Source organism: Columba livia, chromosome 7 (assembly GCF_036013475.1).
Source record: "Columba livia isolate bColLiv1 breed racing homer chromosome 7, bColLiv1.pat.W.v2, whole genome shotgun sequence".
In the NCBI taxonomy this organism is placed as follows: Eukaryota; Metazoa; Chordata; class Aves; order Columbiformes; family Columbidae; genus Columba; species Columba livia.
In genome coordinates this window covers 36,752,522-36,779,453 of record NC_088608.1, presented here as the reverse complement: position 1 = coordinate 36,779,453, position 26,932 = coordinate 36,752,522, and the positions used below count along the sequence as shown (strand labels likewise).

General features: G+C 45.6%; 1 protein-coding gene across 2 annotated transcripts in view; it reads left to right on the top strand.

Annotated features, from left to right (window-relative positions):
• The first annotated feature begins 13,518 nt into the window (after positions 1–13,518).
• The window catches only part of CREB1 (cAMP responsive element binding protein 1), a 34,407-nt gene continuing 20,993 nt past the window's right edge, over positions 13,519–26,932 (top strand). Inside the window, exon 1 of one of the 2 annotated variants that reach the window (XM_065069409.1) lies at positions 13,519–13,753. The gene's annotated coding sequence lies outside the window, so the exon portion shown is untranslated. The remainder of the gene's footprint in view (positions 13,754–26,932) is intronic. The other variant, XM_065069410.1, reaches the window with a different exon arrangement.

Sequence of the window (26,932 nt, the reverse complement as noted above, 5' to 3'; positions counted from 1 at the left end):
CACGGGAGATGCTCCACTCCCTTCAGCATCTTTGTTGCCCTGCGCTGGACTCTCTCCAGCAGTTCCCTGTCCTTCTGGAACTGAGGGGCCACAACTGGACACAATATTCCAGATGTGGTCTCACCAGGGCGGAATACATCCCTATACTGATGGAGGCATTTCTCCACGTTGCATCTTTCGGCAAGGATGCCCCACTGAGGCCCAGGGACTGATGGAGGGACATATTTTACCAGACTGAAATTATCTCGGATCACCAATAAAATGCATGAGGATGCCAAATTGCCCCTTTCGTTTCTTTCTGGCTGTAATCCAATGTGGAGCAACAGCTCAGGGTCTGTTCTCTGAGGCAGTGAGCAGCACAGGAGTTCGGATGGGAATGTCCCATTATGGGCAGATGTGTCCTCCCCATAAAGTGAGGAGAGGGCTGAGGGTGACAGAACGAAGCAAAAGTTGCAATAGTAAACAAACAAACAAACAAAACACATGTGAATTCTGAGAGCCTCTGTTCAACCCAAAACTTCATCTCTTTGAGAAGACAGGGCAGGCAGGGTGAAGAACGTGTCCACTCCCTGTATGAGCAGGGGTGAAATGGAGTTGGGATGAAGTGTAACCCATCCTAGAGGAGGTCCGCCCCTCGCTCCATCGTGTCCCCACACCCCACTTTTGTGAGCTGATAAAGAGGTCTGGAGAAGCAGCTCCATGCTGAACATCACAGACCCTCAGCAAATTTCCACAAGCCAAGGTGTGATCCCAGGTTTATTGGAATTAGAACAATTAAAGCAATTAAAGACAAAGAAGTGCCTGGGGAAGGGGGGAAACTACCACCAAACAGAATTGCTATTGCAGTCTATCAAATTGGCACAAAAAGATTAAAAAGCTGATTTACATTAAAAAAAAAAAAAAAAATCTAGCGTTCCCTGAAACAGATAACACATCCTGCTGAGAAAATCACTCCACACATAAAAGAAAAGCAAAGGTGATTATATATAACAAAACTAATCTTCTCTACTGCTTTAATCACCTCAGACCGTTTCACCTGCTTATTTGAAAGCTGTTAACCCGAAGAAAAAATTATTGTGAGAATGTCCTCATTTCCAGCTCTGTGCTCAAATGGGCTTGTTTTCCTAAAAGTCTTTAACAATGGGCATTGCTCTGCAAGATGAATGTTTCCTTAAGACTATTCTATAGTTGATACATATATTCATGACTCGAGTGTGATGCAGAGAGGGAAGAGGGTGCTGGGAAAGCCATGAGAGACCTGCCAGGGTCATGGCAGGAGTCTGTCTGTCCTGCCACTGCCGATAGCCAGCAGTAAATTTTGCCCATATGTGCATGGTTATCTCAATATTAATCATATTTGATACTGAGATGCAACACCTCTTTTGCTAAATCAGGCACAGTACATTAAGCGCCGATTCTTTCTTTGCCTGAGTAGTAGCTTGTGAGATTTTATAGACTGTTTATTTTTATATGTCACGGCTTTGATCTGAACCCCACTGAAACCCAGGGAAACCCACAGATGCGGGAAGTTTTGTGTCAGAGCTACGGCAAGCAAATAAACAAGCCAAGAAGAGGATTTCAAGCAGCAGCAGAAGCCTGGGATGACACGGGCACTGCCGCTGTCACCGGCAGCTCCACGGTGCGGTGGTAAATTCCTGTGGGTGTCCATAACTCACCCCAAACGCCTCGCTCGTTTTTCTTACAAATGCAGTTTCACCATGATCTCCAAATTCAGGGCTGGCATGAGTGATACTTGCTATCCTGGGCTGTCAGCAAGGACAGGTAAAAAAATGCCCCTTCCAGTTACTGGTGTACAAATTGGCATAGGCAGGAGATACGTGCACTGCCCTTTCAGAAATGAATTACCTCCAAAACCTGGGATATTCAGAAGAGGGGAAGACATAGAGCCCAGGCGCACAGAGGGAGTGGGAGGACGGTGAGCATCCTCCTCCCAGCCGTAAATCACAGAAATCGAATTAGATCATCTCAAATTGAGGGACAAAAAGCCAGTTATAGATCCATTTTGCAACGCCAGCCGACATAGCTTCCATTTGTGACTCGCTGAGTGACATTACTTATCCTGAGTGCTCCTCTGACAATGTAAGCACTTAATGTGAAGACATGTGTAAAATTACAGCAAAATGAATGAAACTCAGGAAATTATGTAAGGTTTATAGGGTTGCCTTTTTTTTTTTTTTTGCCTTTTTTTCTCCTTTTTTGAGGCTTCCTCTCAATTTTTGCCTTCTAAATGAAGATCTGGGCAATGCATTGGCTGACAGTACCTTCCCAGAGCAACGAGCTCTTCTGCTCTTGATGCATCTGAGCAACTCGAAACTAATACCAGTGTGCACTGAACAGCAAATAGACCTTCACGTTGATGAGGCAAATCCTGCGGCTCTTAAAAGCAAGCTATGCTGAAGTGTCCCATGTATCTCCGTCTTCAAAGTGCAACACACTTATGGAAATTGCAGATGCTATGGTGCTATTTGTCTGGCAGCAGACATTACGGATGACATATGAACCTGATTTCTCAAACAGATGAGGTCTGCGAGAGGATTAAGGAAACATCTATAAATTAAGATGCAGAAAAAAAGTTCTTGCTGTCTTCCTTGGCCTCCCTCTTGTTGGCTTGAGAGTCCAGCACTCAAGATTGCATACTTGGCAGAGCACCAGGCATCCCTGCCTTGCCTACTGCTTTAAAACACACAGACCTCATGCTGTAATCTCCCTTCGGTAGAGCAGCAAAACCCCAGGGCTCTTGGCACCCACGGCCAGCCCCTCAGCAACCAGCCCCTGCGAGCAAGGCGTCTGATGTGCAAAATGCATATTTACCTCGATTTCTCTTTTCTTTTGCTAGCTATGCACTGCAAACTCATGTGGTGCCCATTCCTGAAAGCCATCGGAGGTAGCATGGAGATGTCACTCTGTCTGGACAGCCCGCAGTCCCCGCACCAGATGGGGGATCCCTAGAAAAAGCAATCACCTCAGTTCAGGACCCACGTGGAGATTTCTGGGTTGCTTCAGTGCCTATTGTACATCAAATCAGTTTAAATGCAAGGGGAAGAAAAGCTGATCTTTCTCTGTGGTGACCCCAGGAGCAATGTAATTAAGCCCATTATCACGGCCCCATTTGCACCCCACAGCAGTCCTGCTCGCAGCTGTGCTTCCCAAGGCGACAAAATGCAGTGAAGGAAACCAAATTCCTGCTGCCATCTTCAGCTCTGCCCTGATAATGCAGCTGCACGGGGGCAGCTGTGCTGGGGTAACCCCCACCCCCAAAGCAGCCGGTGGACACCACCCCAAAATCAGCACCCAAGGAATAAGTGTCTGAGGTCCCAAGATGTTTGCATGACTCTTATAGAGCATTCACAGCGACAGAGCAAATGGGAAAGCATCAAAATATTTTGATTTTCCTTCAAAACACTTTTTTTTTATTGTTGCATTTGATATAGATGGATTTTTTTTTTAAAAAAAGGGTAAAATAACTCCAAGCCACAAAGGTCTGTCCCAGCCAAACAATCTGGACTGATCTGAACTACATCTTTTTCCCTAACCTGGTCAGAAAATACACTGTTTGTGTGACTCCACGGACTGTGTAAGAGAAAACGCACAGTAAGAAATTACTCTTTTCTTCATGGGCACAAATCTAGGTGGATAAAGTCAAAGACAGGAAGCTAAATAAAGGGTTAACCTGGTCTGACCGAGGTTACAGCGGTTGCCGTTGCTGGTACCTGTGTTTGGCTGAAGCAGCCTGTCAGCTCCTGTCCCCTCAGGACTGTGCTGCCCGCACAAGGTGTTAGGAAGGAGCAAGAGGTGATGGAGCAAAAGGTGAAGGAGCTCGGCTCTGTCTTTAGAGCCTCACCTTTCCTGGCTGCCGTGGAAGCCGGGCAGCAGCCGCCCAGCTGAGACCAACCCCGCAAGCAGTAGGGGGCAATCAGGCTGGGCCAGCAGCACCAGTCACCACACAGAAAGCAGCCAAGAGCCGTTTTCCTTTTTGTCAGCACACTCCGCTCCACAGGAACAAGGAAAATCTCCAAACCTGGAACATAAAAAAGACATCAAGCAAAGACGCAAAAAGTATTTCCATTTGTTTCATTGCAGATAACGGGGCGGCAGCTACCATTTCGAGACCAAGTCTTGCTCAGCTGAAGACCTCCAGCTGACACATCAACAGTCATTTACAATCTGCCATTAAACATATACAGTCATTATAGCTCTTTTCTCTGCTCGTTGCAGCCTCAGGACTTTTGGCTTAGGCTGCATGTAAGTTCTTGTTTGGAAGATTTAAAAGGAGAAAGAAAAATAACAGTCTTGCTCTCCCAGAAGCTGCCTCATGGGGCTGGGAAGGGAGTTTGTGCTGGTGCCGGGGCTCTGTCGCTCCTGCCCTCCTAAAAGCAAGGCCTGACCTGATACCCTGCATTGGACCTGCTGCTGCAGGAAAAGCAGACGGGGCAGTTTTGGGACCCCTGGTGTCCTACAGGCCACTCGACAGCCCCACATTGCACGGCAGCATGGAGAGGACCTGTTTTTTCCAACTGCATCCTTTGTTTAAACCAGAAATATCACCTCTCCCTATAAACCTTTCATCACTTGAGATACCTCTCCACAGGGATGACAGGAGAGGAATGATGGGGAAAGAAACAATCAAAGAGCACTATTATCAGGATTTTTGGCAGCTGAGCTATCGTTTCAAATGTAGGCATGGCAGGCACTGCTCTCAAACACTGACGGGCTCACAACTGCATAGCAGCCAGCGTGGGGTGAGATGTCCTTAGCAAGCAGGGAGCCAGCGCAAAGAAATCAGTGCTGGAAAAAGAGACTTACCCCCCAGGGTGTCTGACCTGGAGTAGTCCATGTGAGGCAGTCTAACAAAGCAGACATCACCATCTGAATTTCAACTTGGTTAAGTAACCGGCATCCAGCCCAGCACCCTCTGCAGATGAAGCTAACCCCGGGTTATCTGCATTTCACAGCTGTTTAACCCGAGGTTATTCCTGTTGGACTGGGGTTGGCGTGCTCTAATAGAGCTCTGGCGCTGTGCTTAGAGAAACAGCATGTTGCTGTTAAACAGGAGTTAGTGCTGTAGTATGCTGCTTTCTCTTGTATTTTCGGGTTTCTGTGGCCCTCACACTTCTGCCCTGCTGAGATGCTTGTGTCAGCCAACCCATGAAAATTTGGCACTGAAATGGTACCGCGTTGCATTTTTTTCTCACGGTATATAGCTCATGATCCCTCCTGTTCATCACACATTACAGTAATTGTAAGGGCTGCCAAGCCCCAAAGCCAAAAGCAGCCTTGGGATTATTTATCTCACCTTCCTGTTTGACATGTTGTAGTTGATGTTGTAGCCACAATGGAAGTGGTGGTGAAGGCAAGCCCGGAGAATGAGAGGAGGATGAAATTTGGTGCTCAGGAGCACAAAAACTGCTGTAACTCAGGGTGGGCCTCATGTCAACAATGAGAGACATCAAGAGGGAGGTCAGACCTGGTTATGGCTTTGCAAACTGTAAAGTTCCTACTGCATCTCCATTTTGCAGAAATCAAGATTCATCCAGATGCGATTCACCAGAACCTCCAAATTCAGCAAGAAACCTGGATAGACAGTGCCCAATTCATTCCTTCTCTGCTAAAGGCAACCATGAATGAAACCAAACTGTTGCCATGGATATTTACATTGGTTTTATTTGTTTGCTTATGTTCCCAGAAGAGCTACATGTATTTGGCAGATTGAGACAGGTGTGGTGAGCAGAGGGTTAGAGATCACCCGTGCCCCAGAGCTAAATAAAAATGAGGAAATATCCTCCGCTAAGCAACCTCAGGTCCCCACGTGCTGCTCTTCGGCAGCGTCCTTGCCACTGTCCTCCTTAATCTCTTCCTACAGATAAAAACAGTCAGTGGAGTTCCTATCTCGGAATTACTCTCCATCCAGGGCAGAGTCTTCGCAACATGATGCTATTCAAATTAAACAACAAATCTTCTAGGGATAGCACTCTGCTGTCTTCCCAAAACTGTTCTCGTTTTCTTTTGCCATTTTGACACCATTAGCCTTCTGAAAGCGCTAGCACACACACAGAGATAATACTGTTAATTTGATCGTGCTGGAAAGGCACAGAACAGCCTCAACTCAGCCAAGTGCTTGTCTTTGGCTTTTTCCCTGTTGTATAATATCCTTTCATATATAGCTCTGTGTGGCAACTCATTTATATCAAAACCTACTGGATAAGGGAGGAGGGAAAGGGGAGACAATCAATAGTTATCTTGCCAAGGAGATTTGAAGCCAATAGGCTCCCATGACAACATGCGCTTCCACAGCTGTAAGAACAGGGGCTTTCCAAAAAATCAGCTGACCATGATTTTTTAAATGAGAAGATCCCTTCTCTACACACAGTTTTTATTCAAGCCTGGTGTACGAAAAAAAAAATCGATTTGTTTTTCTCAGTCCAATTCCCTTCTGTCTAATAGGTCTGTTGTAAACACCAATTTTACTGTCATTTACACTGTGCCCATCTGAGCTATTTTATCAATAGTTAAATAAGAATACTTTAAAGTAATGTGATTTTTTATTTGAATTCCAATTTATGCTCAGATGGTTTGACACAAATCTAGTAAGGAAGACTCACTATTTTCATAGAACAAATTAAATTGTATGCTATATAGCCACACAAGTAAATATGTTATATAATTGGATAAATAAATACTCATGATTAGATACAGTATCTCATTCTTACCTATACAGAATAGCAAGGCTAGTGGAAGTATTGTACAAATCAACGTGCTTTAATAGTTAGCAGTCCATGAAAATCGACCTGAAAGACATTAGGCAAGAATAAGCACCAAAAAAAAGGTTAAGCCTAGTTATTTGAACCAAGGCTTCCTGCTTGCCTGTTTACATGCGATTCAAATCAGCTTAGAGTCATTTTCACTTAGGCCGGTGCATCCGGACAGAGGAGTCAAAGCGTAATTAGTTGTACAGAAGATGGCAGTGGTGGGTAAAAGGTGATGACAGATGCTGCCGGTGGGACGGATAATGGGGTGAGGATGGACAATGGGGACAGGGATGGACAACGGGGACAGGAATGGACAACAGGGACAGGAACGGACAATGGGGATGTGCCACCAGTCACAGGGCACAGTCAAAGCCTGCAGAGCCAAAATCAGTACCTGGCCAACCAAATAGTTGAAATTGCCCATTTGCAGGGAGCTTGAGAGAGAGCATTGATCTCAGTTCTTCTTGTCAGACAACTCTCAGTGGAAGAGAAAATCAGTTCTTTTTAAGCTGATAAACACAGCCCAGCTGGGACCCAATTTGTTGTTTGGATATTACAGGCTGAGAGACAGACCGGAGTCCTGGCATGTTTTAAAGAAATTGTGGCTCTCTCACGCAGCTAAATTAGCAATAGATAGCACATGCCTGCGATGGAAACTGAAGAAGGCTAATGGTAACCATTCCTCTCTTCCACCCACCCTCTTTTTTGCCCTCATTTTGCTCCAGATTGACCTGCACTACTTTTTAAGTGTCTCCACGGTTTCTTCTCTTCCAAACAACCTCCGCTTCCCTCCTACAGCTCCTGCAACCTGACTTTACGATAAATGGACATGCTAAAAGCTGGAGTTGTCGAACATACATAGACATTTCTTAAACCGAGACAGTGAGATGGTGATCCTGAAACCAAGCACCACACGCAGGCTTTCCTCTTTCTGCCACCACTGAAATTATACGACAAATTAGCGTTTGCTAGCTTCTTGCATGGAGGAAAAGCAGCTAAGGAGGCATAAGATTTATTTTTTCAAAGTGTGAAAGTCAGTCTATATAGCAGGAAATTATGCAAAACCAGCAGGTTATGATGACAGAAATGGGGTATTTTCCAGCAGAGCAATTTGGAATATACCACCCCCCAGCAGCTGCCTTTAAGCTAAAATGTGGGCACTCGTGGCCAAGCTGAGGGCATTTCCAAGAACTGTTCCCTAACAATTTCCCCTTCTCCTCCCCATTTCACTCTGACAGCAGTTACTGAGTTTGATTTGGTTTTCATTTCAGCTTTGACTTCCACTGTACTTCCAACAGCTCTTTCCTCCGTGTGCAGCAGATGAAATCCCATTCCCATTTGATTGGAAAAGTTCTCCAACTGGCCGGTTACTGGGAAGCCTGAACTCCTTCCTCAAGCATAGGGCTGATGTTGCTTCATCCCAGCAGTTGCTTCGTGTCACGCAGGATCCCGGCTGCTGACCTGTCCCCATCCCAAGTACCTGGTCCCTTGGTGGCAGGGTAGCTCCCTCACCTTGTGATCCATCACATCTCTGTGCAGCTCAGTTTTCCCCATCGTGTTAGCAGTATATGCACACCGGGACAGCAAACACACCTTTTCTTCGGCGCTGCCTTCCACATTTTTGTTTATCACCTTATTATTCTGCAGCAAGGGAGGATGGCAAATACAGAGCTTTGCCACCCTGCTGCTGTTGCCCAAAGCTTTTGCTGTGTGGCTGTTGGAAGAAGTCATTGCTCTTCTTCAGTGTGGGAGCATCCTCATGGCAATCAAAGCAGGGACTGTGGACATAGCTTCAAACAAGGGAGATAAACGTTGGCCCTGGACTGATGGATGCAAGATTTACTTTTTGAGGCGTGTATTGCAGTTTGTAATCGGGCTTCTGCAGCTACAACTATGCTACTGCCTGGGTTAAAGCTGTCTGAAATGCTCCCTGCACCCACAGTGCCCAGGTCAGTGTCCCATTTGTATTACATTTGTCATGTCTGGTACTTTAATGAGTGCTTTAATGAGTGCACTTTTTTTTTCATCCTTTTTCCTAGCTCTTAAAGCAACAGAATAGTTTTTGAGTATGTGGCACCCACAAGCTTTGAAGTATGTGATAAAAGGGCTTAAATAGGCAAGAAAAAGGTCACCATTATTTGGAGCATAAACAGGTGTTTATAGCATGCCTAAGCCATGGTCAGCAATTAATTTTAGTTCTTCCTTCTGTGTGACAGTCTGTCAGGTGAAAACATAAGGTGCTCTTCAGAGCTTATGTGACCTTTAGAGGTTCAGCCCAAAGCAGTTTTGCTGACATCTGGCGCACGAGGGACTTGCCATAAGATGGAAAACGAACAATAACCGAGTTTCTGCAGCGCCGTCATCTGTTGCTCCCAAGGCAGGGACAGCAGCACGGAGGAGGAGAGAGACCAAAAGGCTGTGCCTGAGCTTGCACCATAGTGCCGAGGCAAAGTCACACCTTGCTAAGTCATGGAGGGGACCGAGATAGGGGCAAAGGAGGGACTCTGCAGGAAGGGGGTTTAGCAGGAACACAATTAATCATTTAGCTTTGGGTAAAGAGTGGGGCCCCCAGAAGTCACTGGGACTATGTGAGCCCGGATACCTCTGCAAGGAGAAGTAGCTGTGTGAAGAATCTGGTCTAAATTCACAGCATGTGGCGTAAATTCACAGTTAACTCAGAAGAAAGTAACCAAAACCAGAAATGGTTAAGCAGGGATTAATCAGGGGACAAGCAAAGTGAGAAGAAATTCAGCTTAATGAGGAAGACAAATAAAAGTGAGGCTATAGTGGCAAGAAAGCAACGACTTTCAAGAGGCGTTTTTAATGAAGTGAAGGAAAAGCATAGACCTCTCCCTAGTATGCTCAGACGGTGGGCTCGGCTGGGCTTGCTGCAGTGTGCTCAGGGAGCCAGAAGATGTATTTTACTGGCTGTACTTAGAAAACACAGCACATTGTCAAAGCATCGAAAAGCTGCTCGCACTCCTCTGTTCCTGCCCTCCTGCCCTCGAAACTTCCTCTCTGCCTCTGAGGGGATGATATTTGAGCATTCAGAAATGAATGTATGTTATATATGCTGAATGAATTTAGCAGTGAATGTAACCAAAAGCATTTGGGGCTCAGAAATTGATTCTTATGCCGGCCAAAGAAGTCAAATCCTGCTGCGGCAGTGTGTGAGATGGAGAAAGCTCCTCTGCTCCACACACACGGCAGGGAACGGCTGTGTCCCCGGCTCAGGAGGGAGGATTTCCCCTCCCTGGCTGCTCCATCAGTGGAAGAAACGTGATCCTGCTCCGGCAGGATGGTGCGGTAGCGGGGCTCCATATTTCAAATGGCAGGGGTTAAGCAAAGTGGCCAATTTCCTTGGGCTAATTGAGCATGCAACCTGACTGCTTGTAAAGCCTGTATTTGGCTAGGAAGATTTATTACTTTTAGCAATGATGAATGTCCAAGAGCAGTGAGGGCAGACCTGAGCTGCAGTTCATTAGCTTTAAGTGGGATGATGTTGAAAAACCATCTCTATTTTTGGTTACTTTGTTCTGAGTTAACTGTGAATTTAGACCTGCTTCTCTAATAAAGTGCTCAAGGAGTCCGGTGAATCTTGTTCTCTGTGGCAGATACTGAACCTGTAGGGTTTTGTCCTTATCCTGATGAGTAAGCAGTTTTCACTGGTCCTGAGAGGCTGTGACATGATAGAAAACTGCTCTGTATGGGAGTTTGAAGTTGAGTCTCCATCCATCTCTGAAGCAGACACCGGAATGGAAGACTGACATGCCTTTGTCATGGGGTTTCACAATAACGCCTTTTTATTAGCTTCATCTTCTCCTCAGAAAGTCCTCATCAGTTTGGTGCTTTGTCTCCACTTTTCCCCCTTTCCTTGGGAAAATACCCATTAGTGAATGTAGCTGCGAAGCCCCAGAGCATGCCCTGCTTTCTTTGCTCCCCAGCAATACTTGTTTAATGTCACACTTGTACAAAACACCCTGTCTCTGCCCCTGCGCTTGTAAGACCACACCGGTCCTCTAGAAATTTGTCAGCAAGTATTTGATGCTGAAATATTATTTCGTTATAAATCATTCCCAGAGGTGGCTGTGGCCGGTAAAAAGTACCTTTGTGTCACTCTCTTTACAGTGGTGTGTAGACTGAGTTCTGAAAATGCATGTGTATCTGTGTTCCCACAATAAATATTATCTCACATGCTACCAGTGCCAGCAGTGTCGACGGCTCCAGATTGCAACATATGCACGAAGTGCAAACCTTTCTTGATCTAAATGTCACCCGTTAGCCTCTATGAACCCTGTCAACAGGCAATCAACCTGCAGTGCTGTATGCAAGGAGTTCACCGCCCAGGGTAACCAGCCTGGAAGCTGCAAAGCTAATGAATCAGCCTCTGAAACTTAATTGTAAGAAAAGTAATTAATCTTGCTGTGTTTCACTCATCATCAAGCAACCTTTCGCTGATGAAAGAAAAAACTGCTGAGCATTCCAGTTCACTCCCCAAGTCAACTTCTCCCTGTTGGACTTTGTGGGTAATTGGCACATCATTATTGTCCGATTTTCTACAGATTCCCCAAGAGGCAAGGGTGACAGGAACTCGGGCATAGATATTAGTGAGGGAAGGGGGTTTTGCAGCTCAGACTTTCACTCCCACTCCCAAGAAAGCTTCAGTTTTGCCTAGTGTCCCCGTCTTGCTCAGACCTGGTAAGAGGCAAAAAAAAACCCTAGAAAACCTGTAAGGGAAGGAGAAAAGTTTAAAACGGCCATCAGAAGGTTTCCCAGCAGTTGTGCGTGAGATGTCAGAACTTTGATATCAGAACCGCTCCTTGAAATGCAGGAGTTTTAGCAGACTTGAAAATAACTTCCAAAAATGATGCCAGCTGTACACTGCAGATAGGGCCGGGCATGAGCCAAAGGCACAGGGGAATCGCTCTCTGTACCATCTCTTGTAACTTTTGACGGCACTAAATGAAACTCAGCCTAAGTAAAATCAGTTCAACTTTCTCGAGAAAACAAGACTTGATAAGAGCAAAACTAACTGGAACCACACACCGGTGTAATCCGATGTGGTGCCTGCAGCAGTTCTGGCCTCCCAGCGGTGTCTCACTGGGTGGCTGTACCAGGCTGGCTGCAAAAACGAACCGGATTTGGAGCTTCAAATCTTGTTATGTAGTGCCATCTTGAGGATTTGCAAAATGACGTTATTCAAGGCTATGTGTGGCTTTTATCTGGTTGTAGTTCGAGAAGTTAATTCTTCAAGGTGAACGCTCAGCTGCGTTCGCTGTGTTTGAGAACCGTACAAGATGGGGCTGGACTCACCCAGCTGGAGCACTGCCCGCCCGTTCTCTGCTCCATGGTGGCATCAACTCCTCACAAAACCTTACCTAGAAAAGGTTCACTTGTCCAGTATTTAAAACCCCCAGCGACAGACACCACGCTGCCGCTGCAGATGAGGTTGAGGGCCACAGAACGTGGCTGCTCCTCTTCTCCAATGAGACAAAACCCATATCCCATTGAAACAGAGAAATAAACTTAACAGCAGAGTCAATTATACTGTTAAGCGGCATTCTTTATTCTATCAGCACTGGGGAACACTGGGGATCATCCTCCATAAGCGCTCCAAAGACTGGATGCTCTTGCGTTGCTTATATTCCCGTAATTATTACACATGCATTACAATTTTTTAAAATCTTGACATGCAATACATCAATACTAAGAAATATTTGATATTATAGTTGGTTAGTTTCTTACATCTATTAATTATTAGTTAAATATAAACTAAGCACTCTGCTTCTAAACAATGTATTACTTAGTCTTCTGTCAGAAAGCATTTATCCTGTCATTTGGTTAATGATGGGTACGTCTTTTGTAACTTTATCACAGTATACATTAATTTAGCAGCTTCTCTTCAATTGCCCTGCCCTGTCACGATGTCTCTCCACGCTGAGCTGAAGCACAGGACTGGTGCCATGGGTGCAAACTGCTGCCTTGGCCACCGCTGCTCTGAAAATCACGAATTTACAGCTTGGGTGGAGGCTGGTTGCTCGGGGCTGGGGGATTTCATGGGGATATTCGTGTCAGGATGGAGCAGCCGTCACTGGTGCCTGGTTTTGGGGAATGGGATGGGAGTCACAGCCCGGAATGAAAAACAGGCGGTAGAGGAAGGTTTAGAGCAGCGACCTGGCAGACACAAGTGCTTCGCCACGCAGTAAATGGATGGTGGGGACTCCAGGCAGCCGGCGAGGCACCAAGGAGCGCCAGCATGGCTGCACTGTGGTCGTGCTAGTGAAGACAAGGGGCTGTTGGGTCATGAGCTGACAACCGGGTGCCTGAGGAAAGGGGTCAGCAGAGCACCCCGGGGCGGGCGGTGGAGCTTGCGGGGCCGGGGTCAGCAGCTTCCCCGGGGTGCCGGTGTGTACGTGGGGACCTGCTTGGTGAACTCGGGGGACGCGGCGTCCTCCGCGGACCCGGCGCTCGGGGGCGGCTCGGCCGTTTCCGTGAGCGCTCGGGGCTTTCCGGCCTCCTCGCCCCCCATCCCGCGCTCGGCGGGAACGGGTGTGGGGTGCGCGCCCTCACCCGCCCCCGCAGCCCCGTTCGGAGCTTCCCGGGCGGAAGCGCCGTTCGCGCCTTCCCGCGGCCGCTCGGCTCCTTCCGCCCACCCAGCGGGGCGCTTCGTTCGTTTCCGCGGCCGCTCGGCTCTTTCCGCAAGAGCCGGCGGCGCGCTCGGCCGTTCCCGCCGCCTGCTGGGCGCTCGGTGTTTTCCGTGAGCGCTCGGCGATTTCCGTGCGGGCCGCGGCGCGCTCGGCGCTTGCTCCCTGGCTGGCGCTCCTCAGTCGGCCGCTGCCTGCCTGTCGCCGGGCTGGGAGCGCCTGTGTGTGTGAGTGACGCGGCGGAGGTGTAGTTTGACGCGGTGTGTTACGTGGGGGAGAGAATAAAACTGCGGCGAGATCCTAGGCGCGAACGAAAGCAGTGACGGAGCAGCCTGGTAACCGGTAAGAGGAGGAAGGCGCCCAGCAAACAGGGGCGGGGGGGAGGGAAGGAAATGGAGCCCGGCGGGGACCAGGGGAGCCGCCGGGCGGCAGGACGCGGGGGCCCGGCCTTGCACCGCCCGCGGGAGGGGCGCCCGCTTTAAAGATGGAGCCGAGCCCTGCAACATCCCCGCCGCCGCCGCGCCGCGAACAAAGGATAATGGCGGATGGGAGCCGGCCCCGGCGGCGGCCGCCACGGCCGGGCGGCGGCGACTCTGGCGGCAGCCAGCGGCGGCGCTCACCGCGGCGGGGAAGGGGGATCGCGCCCCCCGGCCCCAGGAGGAGGCGGCGGAGGAAGACGACGAGGGGGGGAGCGGCGGCCGCGCACCCACCCGCGCCCCCTCAGCGGCGGGGCGCCCCCTCCCCGCCCCTCCGGCTGCGCTTCGGGCCGCTTCCCCGCCGCCCCTCCGCCTCACCCCGGCGCTGCCCGCCCCGCTCGGCGGCGGCCCCCGGCTGCGGGGCTCCGGGGAGCGGGGCGGGCGGGCAGCCCTCCTGCGGGGCCGCCGCGGCCCCCGCGCCCGCGGAGTTTCGCTTCCCCGGTGACCCGGGTGCGCTGTATAAATAAATAAACCAACTCTTCGCCGTGATGGAAACGAGTGCTTGGGGTGCTCCTAGGAGCTGTAACGAGGAGTTTTTTAATAAAATCTGTGCACAGAAGCTCGGGCCAGCGCTTGGTCTGGTGGTTTACTTCTATTTGCAGCGCGGGGCACGGCCGTGCGAGGCGGCTGTGACAGGGGCCGTGGTGCTCGGTCACCCAACACCGCGCTCCGGGGACACCGCGCAGGGAACAGCTTAGAGCCCGGTGCGCAGATCACGTAACAGACATACGGTTCCTTTTTGCTGTCTTATTCCTTTCCTATCAGTATTTTTAACCCAAGAGTGAACTTGAGCCTGGCCGCGGCTGGTAAATCTCTGTTCAGGATTTGCTTTAGCCAATTTTTCCACAGACTCTTAGGTGCTGCACGACCAGCAGGATTTGACCTCTCTCCCTGCTTTAATAGCAAATGTCAGCTCAGCTGCCTTTTCCACCCTACACCAGCCTTGCCTTGCAGCAGCTGTGGGGCTTTTTTTCCCATTTTGTTGCCTAGAATAGAAGACGTTATTTGGACTTCATTTCCACTCTCAAAACCTGGATATCTGCATTTTTGTTTACAGTAATAAGTAAAAGTGATGTGGCAATCTTCTTAAAAGAACTTTTAACCAACCATCGTTACACCTCTCAAATGTATACAAGGATTAAAAAAAATTATAGGTCATACGACTTTTCTTTCTGAAAAAAAGGTTAGATCTTTTGTTTGTTTGTTTTCCTCTCCTTCTTAAGTATTGAAATGCCTGCACATAATCTGCTTCTGGAGTAACACCTCTCATTCTTTTTTTTTCCTGGAGTTAGAAACAAGGTTTCTATTTCTTAAATAAGGGGCTGGAGACTTACTTAGGAATATCAGCCAGCTCTGTTTAGTCCCATTGTGACCACCAAACACTTTCAGAATACAGGAATTTTGAGACTCTGCTTGCTTCAGCAAATGTGGATTGTTACAGTAAAATGTGAAGTCGCTGAAGTTTTTAATCAAGATGGGTATTTGTGATTCACATGTATGTAGGCGTGTCCCTCCGTGTATGTGAATTTCTGTTTTGTGTCACTTCCACCACTTCTTTTGAAATCAAGGCCAAAGGTGCTCTCTACATCGCTTCACTCTGAATAATACCAACATGAGAAGAAGGTTTCTAAAGTTGTAATTGATTAATAGACATCTGAGGACTTCAGTAAGCAATGTAGTTGTTGAGAGTGATTAAAGATAATGGCGTAGTTGGTGTATTTCATTCATTCTTGGTTTGATGGAATATTTACTTCATTTTAAATATAAAAATGTGACAGTAAATCCTTGCTTGTTTTTTTTGTAGCTTTAGAAACACAACATTTAATTTTATCTTATTTCATAAAAGAGTAGAAGATTGTCCGATTCGTATTTTCAAACAAAGATCTCTGCATTTCCTCACCAGCTTTGTATCTTCACAGATCAGAGGAAAAGGGAGCAGACAGGTGGTTGTGTATTTGCTAATCGTCACTTACAGGTGACCTAATGTGAAATATTTGCATGTAGGAAATAGGAGTTTAGTAATTTTTAATGCTTTAATATCACTGATAGAACATCAGTATTTAGATTAGTACTCTCAGCTTTGTGTATGGATCTACAATAAATGATCTGAATCCAGTATATACATTTTTTCCTCCCATACTCGTGGTGATAAGGGTGTCTGCTACCCTGACTGAAAAAAAATACATGTGAAAGTAAAGAGGGGTCTGCTGATACAGGAAATTTAGAAACATCTCATTTAGACTGTCAGGTCATCAATCTGTCTGTTTCCTGGAAGCCTGCACCAGCATAGCTATTGCTGGTACTGATGTCAAATATAAAATATTCTGTAGTAGCTGATCTTTTTCTGGAAGGTAGCTGTTCTGCTGCAGTAAGAAGCAAACAGCCTCTTCTTGCCTAAGTGCAGCTGCAGCTCTGTAGGTGCAGATTTTGATAGCAGACAAGGCCCTGACTAGGAATTTCTGTTGACACCCTTTTGAAACAAACGGGATATTCACACTTCACCTCTATTTTCGGATCTCTGGAAGCAAGTGGAGATCAGTTACTCATGCTGCACTTCTCAAGGCTTTTGTGCAGCAAGAAGGCCCTGCTAGTTTTGTGCCTGTAATCTGAAGTTAGCTTCAGGGGACATGAGAGCAATCCTCATCTGCAGAAACAACCCTGCTGAATTCAGTTTAAGCTCTCTGGTGCCCTACCTGCATACAGCTGAAGTTTCATGACAAGGCAATGATTTTTCTCTGAAAAAATTAATGTTCCCTCATCTGCAATCTGTGCAATTGTGTTTCATGGTGATAATCAAAACCTGAGCAATCAGCGGTTAATGATCTTTGTACATCTCCCAGCGTGAAGGCCCTGATACCTATTTTAACTTTTAGATCATTTGGTTGTACTGCAATTAAAAAGGTGAGTGAGAAGAAATGCGACACCTTCCATTTTTCCATGTTTCTAAAAGAGCCTTGTCAGCTCTGTAGGAGATGAAAATATGCCAGGATCTGGTTGGTCTTTTAGGTAAAAAGGCTCTTGAAAATAGACAAGGATTTTCTCATTTCATGCTGCTGCTGCTCTTTTTTTCTTCTGGCAATGCTGGATTTAGAGTATCCTGTGCCAAGTGGAGAGAATAGAAAACTAGGTGGTGGAAGAGCCACTTAAAGGGGAGAGGGTAAAGAATTTGGAGGAAGTGTGTTCCTATTTGGATGTTTATATGTGTTTTATATATACATAAAACATATACATGCACACCACTTTAAAGCAGCACTGATGCTTGTTAGATACTCTCAATGATTTTGAGCAAAGCGCATAGGTACAGGGTTTCTTTTACCAGTTAAGATAATAAGCATATCTGTTTTTCTCCTTAGCGTGTTGTGAGATTTGATGTTTGTCATAAACCAAGCCCATTAGGTGAAAGATGGAAAAATAATTCCAAAGATAGGAGGGTCCTGCCAATGGCTGTTCTGGATTTCATTACTTTTCAATTGCTCTCTGAGACAAGACAACACTACCTAGTTTAGACAAAGCTGCGGGAACCTGGATAATGAACTATTTTGAAGATACTTTCATGCAGGAAACTGAAACAAAAATGTCTATCCTTGATGTTTTCATGCTTTTTGGATGGGAGAGTTCACATTATGTAAAAATCTCTGATCCTTTAAGCGTTGTTCCAGTGATAACTTGTTTGGTCAGTGAGGTTATCACCAAAACTTTTTTCCCAAATTTGGAAGAATTGTAAAGCTAGGTTGTATTTTCTTCTTCCAGCAGAATTTTTTTCAATTAGCTTTCTAAACTTAGAGCAGGTTCTTTTCTTGAGCAGACTGAAACAAAACCCACCAAAACCAGTAGCCTTAGTAATCCAGGAATTGATCAAGTTTATCTACTTCCTGACAGACTGAAACCATAGTTCCATATATGTTTTTGACAGTAATATTGGCTGAAGCAACTTCCATGTCTGGTGACTTGTTCATGTCTTCTCCACACAGTAGCTGTACCAGTATAGACAGGGGAAGCGATGGGGCTGGAATGAGCAGGAAGATAAGGGCAGCTCAAACAGCAGCGCTGCTAAATGAGAAAATGCAGCCTACATGAAAATCTGTAAATTATTGCTGTGTTATAACCAAGCTGGATGGCATGGATCTCATTGTGGTTCTTGCTGCAGCACTGGATCGTTTAGCTTGGTTTAAGTTTTTACATGTGCTAAATAGGAGCATATGAATATGAGCAGCATCTGTTCCCAAACTTTAATATCATGTATACGTACTGTTTGTTGTGCTATTTATTTACTTGGCTTAAACAAAACTTTTGTGTGTGTGTTTTTTAATTACTATTATCTTCACTTCCTCTGTCTTGTTCTAACATGCTATGTTCTGACTTTTAACCTCCTGTCACCATTCTCCGCAGCTCCTTGCTGCAACGTTCTTAATCATCTCTCCAGCAACTCGACGACCTCCTGTGACGTTTTGATTTTAACATTATGTGCATTTTTCTGATAGACTCTACCCTAAGTCGTCTCTCATTTTCTGCTACTATTCACATATCAATTGGATTTTGCTTTCCCTTGCACCTTTCCTGGGGCTTGAATGTAAAATCTCATCTAGCTTAACCTTTAAACCCCGTGGAATAATGGATTGAAAGCATTATTTTCCGATGGCTCTTCCTCTGGCTCTGTGTAGCTGGCCCAGCCTCAAACTCTGCTGGTACCTGTGCCTTCCTCCAAGTGATGTGCAGTATGAGCAGGGTTTGTAGATTCGTGCCTTTGTGGATTGTAGAGAGCTTGAAAAAAAAGCCTAGGTCATTACTATAGAAGTAGGACCTCTGCCCCTTTTCATGAAAGTCATCCAAATTTTTTCTGCTGATAAGAAAATTTTGGGCCATACCAAGGGAGGGAAGATATGAAAAGTGCAGCGTGTACTATTGTCACAGCATAATACCAACAGAAGTCTGTTGCTGTCGTTTCATCTGAGCTGATAGAACTGAACTGTATGTGGCCCTCAAGAGACAGACATCTTACTCCTTCCTTCTCTCCTCCTGGCTGTGTGGTGCTCACCCATCCCTTACATTGGCTGGAGTGTTGATTGTTTGTAGAATCTAATGAGCCAGTTCAAATCACTAACCCGGGAGAAAACCGTGCTTTTTGTGAGGTTAGTTTTCTTCTGCCTGAGTGAGCTGAACTGGTTGGTGGTTGAGGTGCTGTTGGCAGCAGCACTAGTGCACATTCACAGTGGAGGCTGTAGGGGAGGAACAGGACACAACTTTCTCCCTTCGTCTGCAGAGAGCTGGCTCAGCAGACCCATCTCGGGGAAGTGCAGCACGTTTGGAGTGAAAGAAGCAGGAGCAGGGCTCTGTCTGTGGTTATCTGGGACACATCAGTTTGCCTTTGCAGACAGGAGAGCTAGGACACAGTAAGTATCTCAGTTGAAGGGGAAAAGAAAAAAAAAGGAGAGTTTCCCTCTTCCGAATGCCTGGTGACACCTGTGTGGTTGAACTAGGTAGTCCTCATCAGAGGCAGGTTTCAGTCTTCTCATAAGGTTTGATCAGTGTAACTCTTGGGTCACCTCCTTTTTGAGGAGCCCAGTCAGATGGGGAGAATTACGTATAGCATTTCTTTAACGGAGCCCAAGTTGAAAGATGAAGCTTCAGAAGGGGTGCAGGCCCAACACCTGGGTGGCAATCCTGTCAGTTTCCCCAAGGCCTCTGTTTGTACAAAGTGCTAGATGTCTTGTCCTTTCTTCCTGATTTTAAAATAATAATTGTGGCTGAAACTACTAGCATGCAAGTTGTAGCATGAGGTTAATGTGGAGTGTATAACCAGCACACCTGCGCTGGGTCGAGAAAGAAGTATGCTACCTGCTGGAAAACAACTGCTTTCTCAGTGATGTGGCTGTTTGGAAAATACATCTCTCTGCTCCATCCTCAGAAAGCTAATGTTGACTACATAAAAAATAATCGTCCTGTTTCCAGCCTCCCACTCTTAAGCAGAGTCATCGGTAAAGCAATAATAATAAAATTACAGAATATAGATGTTTTCTTTTCTTCAGCGTCTTTGTTGACTTAACCACAGTCTTATGACACTTACACCCATGACTTGGTCCGCATTGCTTTCATTGGCAGGCCTGGCTGCGGCAGAGTAGACTCTGCTCCACCTTCCGTGTTCCTGCCCCTGTGCAAGTAGCACCAATGCAGCTGTTTGTGAGGCGATGACGTGAACTGAATTGGAGAACTGATCCAGGATAAAATTAATTGCATTTTCTGGTCTGTCTGTAGTGCAAATTGGTTGCCCAGTCCCAGACAGCTCAGCTGTAAAGGTGTAAATAAGAAAGAATCAGTAGGGACGCAGAGCCTGAGCTGGCAGTGCTGCCAGCAGAAGGGCTTGTAAGGCAGAAAGCAAAACAGATATTTTCTTTTGCGTGCAACAAACTGATGCAAAACGCAGAGTGTTTCTTTCTCTGGCCCTTTCTGGTTCATCGATGGCTCCCGTTGCTTACTCAGGGTCATCGTTCTGACCTTCAGCATTACCAGCAAGTCACATCTCTGTTCCATCAAGACAGCTGTGTTGCCCGCAGGTAATACAGGTCTTAAACTCCAGTTAAGTATTTGAGAACCAAGGTAAATTATTCTCAGTTCTGGAGATGGTACTTTAACAGAGTAGATCTGTCTGGCAGGCATATGAGAGACACTTCTCATTTAAGAAGCATTCCTGACTTGTCCAGGCAAATTTTTAAAAAGTACATGAGAAATAAACCAGAATCCACTCAGTTGATAACATTACTCAAAATTATTTTACTACAAAATTTGGTTGCTGTTCAGTTTCAGTTGTTTTTTAGGAAGAGGGTGGGTCAGAGATTTAATTTTGGTACATCAAGCAAAAGAATGTGTCTGCTATTGCTTCAAGACTAGTGCTAATTGACCAAGCAACGATGGCTTCAATATAACTACTAAAGCGAGAGCAATTTTAGGATTGAAAGTATTTCCGAGTCTGAGCTGTGGCTTAAGCCCCAAATCTTTTGGTTTTAATGTTGCAATAAATTTTGTGAATAAGATGCATTCAGAAGTTGGACTAGGGCAAGGTTTGTAAGGAAGTGCTGGGTTTTTTATGCATACCTGGGCATATTCAACTGTAGCACTGCAACTGTGGAAGGATTTCAGAAGTTTTCACTTACTTGAGAGCATTGAAGCAAAAAATAGCCTATACTGCCTATTAAGAAAGAAACAAAGCTATTAAATCATAACAAAAAGCATGTTGCTTCTGCAGATAGATTGTTTTGAATTTATTTCAGACATTTGGCTTTATATCTGGTAATTACCAGCTTTGTGTAAATAATTCAGTCTATCTTACTTTCAGATAACCAGTTCTAATGATAAACTATTAATAAAACAGTGAAAGCATTGGTCCGAAACACTCATTTTGTTGTGTTTTCTTTCTGAACTCCTTAAAAGTGTTGTGTATTTTTAAACCAAGACTTTGTAGTGTTTACCGAGTTATATAAACTCTAGAAATACCATGTACGTTCCAAGCATCAAAGGGAATGAACAGGATTTGTTTTAATAATTTATGCCTATAAAGCTTGCAGCGTAAATACGTGAAGTGGCATTTTTTATACGTTAATCCTTTACCCACTGACATTCAGAAGTGGGTTAGAAACATTAGCAGCGCAGCTGTCCCTTCTCGCCAACAGACAAAACCTCAGCACAGGAACAAACTCTGCCTAAAATTGTCTTGTCAGGTTTAACTGTGCTGCTGCTAATACCTAAAACTCCATGCTTACTCTGAATTTCTTAACTGATTTGATAGTTCTCTGAAACAGCAGAATGATGTCAAAACAAGTATGGTCTGTATCACTTTGGGATTTCAACATCTTGCCCTTTCCAATCTGCAGTGTTTTGCAGAGGCGACCTACAGTGTTCAAACCTCAGGCTTTTTTTCTTTTATCTTTTTTTTTGTTGTTACAGGAACAAAACTAATGGATGGTGAAATTCAGATATCTAGTTTAACATTTTAGGTGACCAAATAAAAAAACTTTAAATACTGACAGTTGCCCCCTCTTATTATAGGATGGGAAAGGAAATATTTACTTTATTCATGGGAAAGTCCCCTGAATTTCTGGGGCTTTCCAGAAGATTAAGTTTCAGAATATGCATTTACATTCATTACATTGCATTATATATGCATTTGCATGTATTGCATTAGAATGTCATCTTTAATCGGTGTAATCTCTAAGAACCTTCAGCACAGTGTTACATTACGCTGTTGTGATAAATGTTAAGTGTGTGTTAATATTGTCACACTGTAAAATTGACAGAGACTCTGGAAACATATTACTTTGGAATTGAAAGATTTCAGGTAATAATAAACACATTTATATGGTTGTCTGTCTTTATTACATTCCTGCATATGCTTCCATTAAATCATACTTGGTATGTAGTTTAAATTATTACAATTAAGGAAACACCTATGAGGAGGTGATTCCTTTCTGTGTTGGAGGTGTAAGATTATGTTGCATTCTTGGCCCTTGGGCTTGGAGCACTCAGGTTAACCACACTGGTGGGGGTCTGTGTAATGCTGTGGATTCTGTTTTGTTAATAAGTTGTTCCTGATCTTCTCTGAACACCAAAAGAGATTTCAAAGTAGCTTTTGCTTTGATCAACTTAAGCATTTGTCATGGACCCAGGGAGTGATATTATGTGAATCTCCGTACCACATACATAGAGCAAAGCCTGTACGGGAGGCACCGTTGTTAAATACCCTCTTAACAATGTCATAGTCCTGCTTCGCTCTCTCTAGGAGAGTAGCTGTCTTGAGTGATCAGTCCTTACTCCTGTGTGGTTTGCTTAGAACAAGTTCCAGTAGTTTCCCCACCTCAAAGATAACCATTTATTTAATACAAACATGTGTAGAGTCTCTCCTTATAGAGTTGCGTGCTGCTGCGGGTTTGGGATTGCAGCAGTTCATCCAGCTGATGCCTCTGACCTGCCACATTTAAAGGTTGCTTGGCATGGGGACAGAGTTCCTCACAACATGTCAAAACGTTGTCAAATATTTCATGTAGCATCTAGGTGGTTCTTACTCTGTCAGAATGAATGATGGGGCAGTGAAAGGCGGTAAGACACAGAAATGCGTATGGAAAAGAACAAATGTGATCCATCTGAACAACTCTGGCAGGTCAGGTGGAAATCTCAAGTTCTGACGGGTCTACCCGGTGGAAAAAAGGAACACATGCACCTTCTTAGATGGATCTTAACCTTGCTAACTTGGCATCATTTTCTGCTCTGAATATTTGTTTCATTTTTGGTAGGGACATGGTCCTCTTTTGGAACATCATCTCCCATTTTCTCCCTGTCACTGGGGAAGGAGAAGGCCTCTGTCCGCTTGCAGAATTTGTCCTCCTGTCTGTCACTCTGGCCTGCATTAGCTCTTCTGGAACACCTCTGCATGTCAATGTTTGCTATGAAAGGAGGTGGCCCAAAATGTTCTGCTTGCTGACCAGCACAGCAGAATAAGTTATTTATTTGGCATATCTAGGTAGCTGGGTGGTACCAGAGCGCTTTTTCTCAATCAGTCCCTGTGCCAGCCAGGTACAACCTGCCTCCTAAGGCAGGGATTGCGTAGCTACTGTAGCCTGGCACTGAGCCCAAGCCAGCAACCTGTACAAAGAGGCAAGTAGGGTGCACCAGCTTGGGCACAGGGCCTCCTTTGCAGAACATGTTACTGTACCCATTGCTATATTCGTATTACTTGGGTTCAGGTTGTGTTAATACACCCTGTGGCTTTTAGATGGATACTGGTTCACGTCCAGCGAGTTTTCACCGTGGGCTGAGCAGGTGCCATCCCCACCTCGCCATGTGAGGTACCTGCTGTTTGCATCGAGCAGCTTCACCGGGCTTGCCTTTTGGGCACAGACACACGGACAGAAACAGACACCGGTCCCCTACTCTTAGTAGAGATGTAATTGTATCTTCCCTTTTTTAATGAAAAACTGCCATCTGACTAGTGTGTGGCCACAGTTCAGCACTGCATTAGAAGTGGCAGATGTGAGAAGGGGCTGCCCTCGTGTCGCTGCAGTCAGTCACGCCGAAAGGTCAGCATCAGTTCTCAGGGACTCATTTATTCCTCCGTTCTCCATCCTCTTCTATTTCAGTCAAAGGTTAAGGAAGAATTTGAGTAGGACCGGAAATTAAACGTCGTCATGGGTGGCTATGCTGATTATTAATTTGCAAGGCCTGTACCAGTTACAAAGAGGTTTTCCCTGGAGTTCATGATGTATTCAGTGGGAGCATTAGCTCCCAGATGCTGTTATGAAAATTGTTTGATGCCCATATTTGCTTTGTTGAATATGTCTGTGTACAAATGATACTGTTCAGATACATTGTTATGATAATTTTTATTTAGTAACCAGCAGCCACAGTACTTTTAGTTGACACATGGAGGGAAGAGGCACATATTTTGACAATTTCACATGCTTTCATTTTTGTGAAAGTTTCTTTCTACAGTTAGTAGGAATTACAAGAAATCAGCATAGGTTGAAAAATAGGTGCTTTTTATGTTCTAAAAATGATCTCAGAGAAAATATGTCAGCTGTAGTAAAAGGCAGTCAGTTTGTGTAAATGCACTGCTGCATAAATACGATATTGGTAACGAATGTGTATGAACCACTAAATGTGCTGAATTCTCCGAAACAAGCAAGTTCTCGTGAAGTCTGACAGAGTTGGTTTTAAAAAGCCTGAAGGCAGAAGCACTAGATGGTAGTACAATGCCAGGAGTTTGGAGTCAAATCAGGAAAATGCCACGGTGAAGAGTGTTTAAACAACTTTGACTCACACACTTTACCTGTGCAGGCGAATACACCTTTCCCCAGTAAATGTGGCTTTCTTGTGTTGTACTAACAGAAAACAAAATCTAGAGGTGACGGCTCCTGTGGGTGCCCACCACGGTAGCTGTGAGATTGGACTTCTGGTTTTCCCTTGTTTTATAATCTGCCACTGCTTCTTTCTTCAGTGAAAGGGAGATTGAGCATGCAATGCAAGTAATTAGTTCCAATACTTTCATCAGTTACATATCTAAATCTGTTCAGTATGAGAAATTTTCACCGACTTTGGAAGTGCAACTACAACTGCACTAGAGGCTTTGTTGGAAAATTGAGGAGCCAGAAAAGTTTGTTACGTGTAATCAAGGCCCCTGGTTGCATTTCTTCTGCAATCCGTATGAAAATACTTCATTGTTTGCCTCTCTTGCGCTGGGCATTACAGGATGTATTCAATCAGCAAAGAGTTTTCAGACACTTCTCTGAGTGTCATATGGAGACAGAAGTGGGACTACAGGTATTATGTTCAGCTGATGGTCTGATTCTGCTTTGTGCAGGATCTCTTTACAATGAGGGGCAGCGGCTTGGCCAGTGCCAACTTGGGATGACAGAGAAGCTCTCGTGTAAATTGCAATTAGTGTGCCAACCTACTGTAGTCATTAGTGACAGAGATAATTATGGGCCTGTCTTGTCCTGTTACGCACTTCTTACTGCTTATTTAAAGTCCCATGTGTTAGCTGTAAATAAAATTGTTTTTCTCTGAACATTTTGAGTCTGGCAGCCATTGAATGGAGTTCGTAAAAGAGCTGAAAGGGCTGCTGGGCTGCAAGGTAACAGTGGAGATGTGTACAGATTTCGTGTCAATGTCCTCGGTAATTACACTGAAAAGGTGAAAACAAACAATAGCGTACAAGAGCAGCGTTTGAGGAGTTTTTCAGTCATACTGGCATGGCTGCTATGAATAAATCTGAATACAGGGCTTGAGAAGCAGGCATTACCTCCTTTTGCTTTCCCTCAGCCTTCCCTGGCTGGGTGAATGTCATTCTGACTGGATGTGGCTCCGAATGGGCATAGGTTTGCTGGGTCTCTGCACTGGTTTTGGAAGCTGTCATGTTGTTCTTCCAAATCTGGGTGTGTACTTCAACAAAATAAAGCCAGAAGTCATCATCTAGCTGTGGAAGGGAAAGACTTTAAAGCCTGTCACTTGGTAAAGCTGGGCAGGCTGTGACAGTACGTCTGAGGTGTAAAGCGAACTGTGTGGCTTTGACAGGGGTCGGGGCCATCCCAAGCACAGCTATGGGCTGCGCAGGGAATCAACTGAGAGCAGCGCTGAGGAGAAGGACTTGGGGGTGTTGATGAGAAGCTGAACATGACCTGGCTATGTGCACTTGCAGCCCAGAAAGCCAACCCTGTCCTGGGCTGCATCCAGAGAAGTGTGACCAGCAGGTCAGGGGGTGATTCTGCCCCTCTGCTCCGCTCTGGTGAGACTCACCTGCAGTACTGTGTCCAGCTTGGGGGCTCCCAACATAAGAAGGACATAGACCTGTTGGAGGGGGTCCAGAGCAGGGCCACGGAGATGGTCAGGGGGCTGGAGCAGCTCTCCTGTGGAGACAGGCAGGAAAGACTTGGCATTGTTCAGCTTGGAGAAGGCTCTGGCAGGGAGACCTTCTCGCAGCCTTCCAGTACCTAAAGGAGACCTACAAGAGAGCTGGAGAGGGACTTTTTACAAGGGCATGTGGTGACAGGACAAGGGGTGATAGCTTTAAACTGAAAGGGGTAGATTTAGATTAGATATAAGGAAGGAATTCTTCACCATGAGGGTGATGAGGTACTGGAACAGAGAAGTTGTTGATGCCCCATCCCTGGAAGCATTCAAGGCCAGGCTGGATGGGACTTTGAGCAACCTGGTCTAGTGGAAGGTGACCCTGCTCATGACGGGGTGGTTGGAACTAGATGATCTTTAAAGCTCCCTTCCAACCCAAACCATTCTATGATTCTATGCTAAGGTATAGTTATATTGTGTGGCCGATAACTGTCGGCATAAGTGTTAACTGGTAGCAGCGAATTGTCTCCACGATGTTACTAAAGACAAAGAAATGAAAAGCTCATGGGGAAAGGTAGTATGTTTTACTGTGCCAACTGGTACAACTGAAAAGCACAGAAAGCTTTGGGGCATTTGGGACCTTCATGCACAAAAGTGGATGGAAAGTTATATGTGCTGTAACCACCAGAGTGAGGTATTTTGGTTCTCGGCTTTA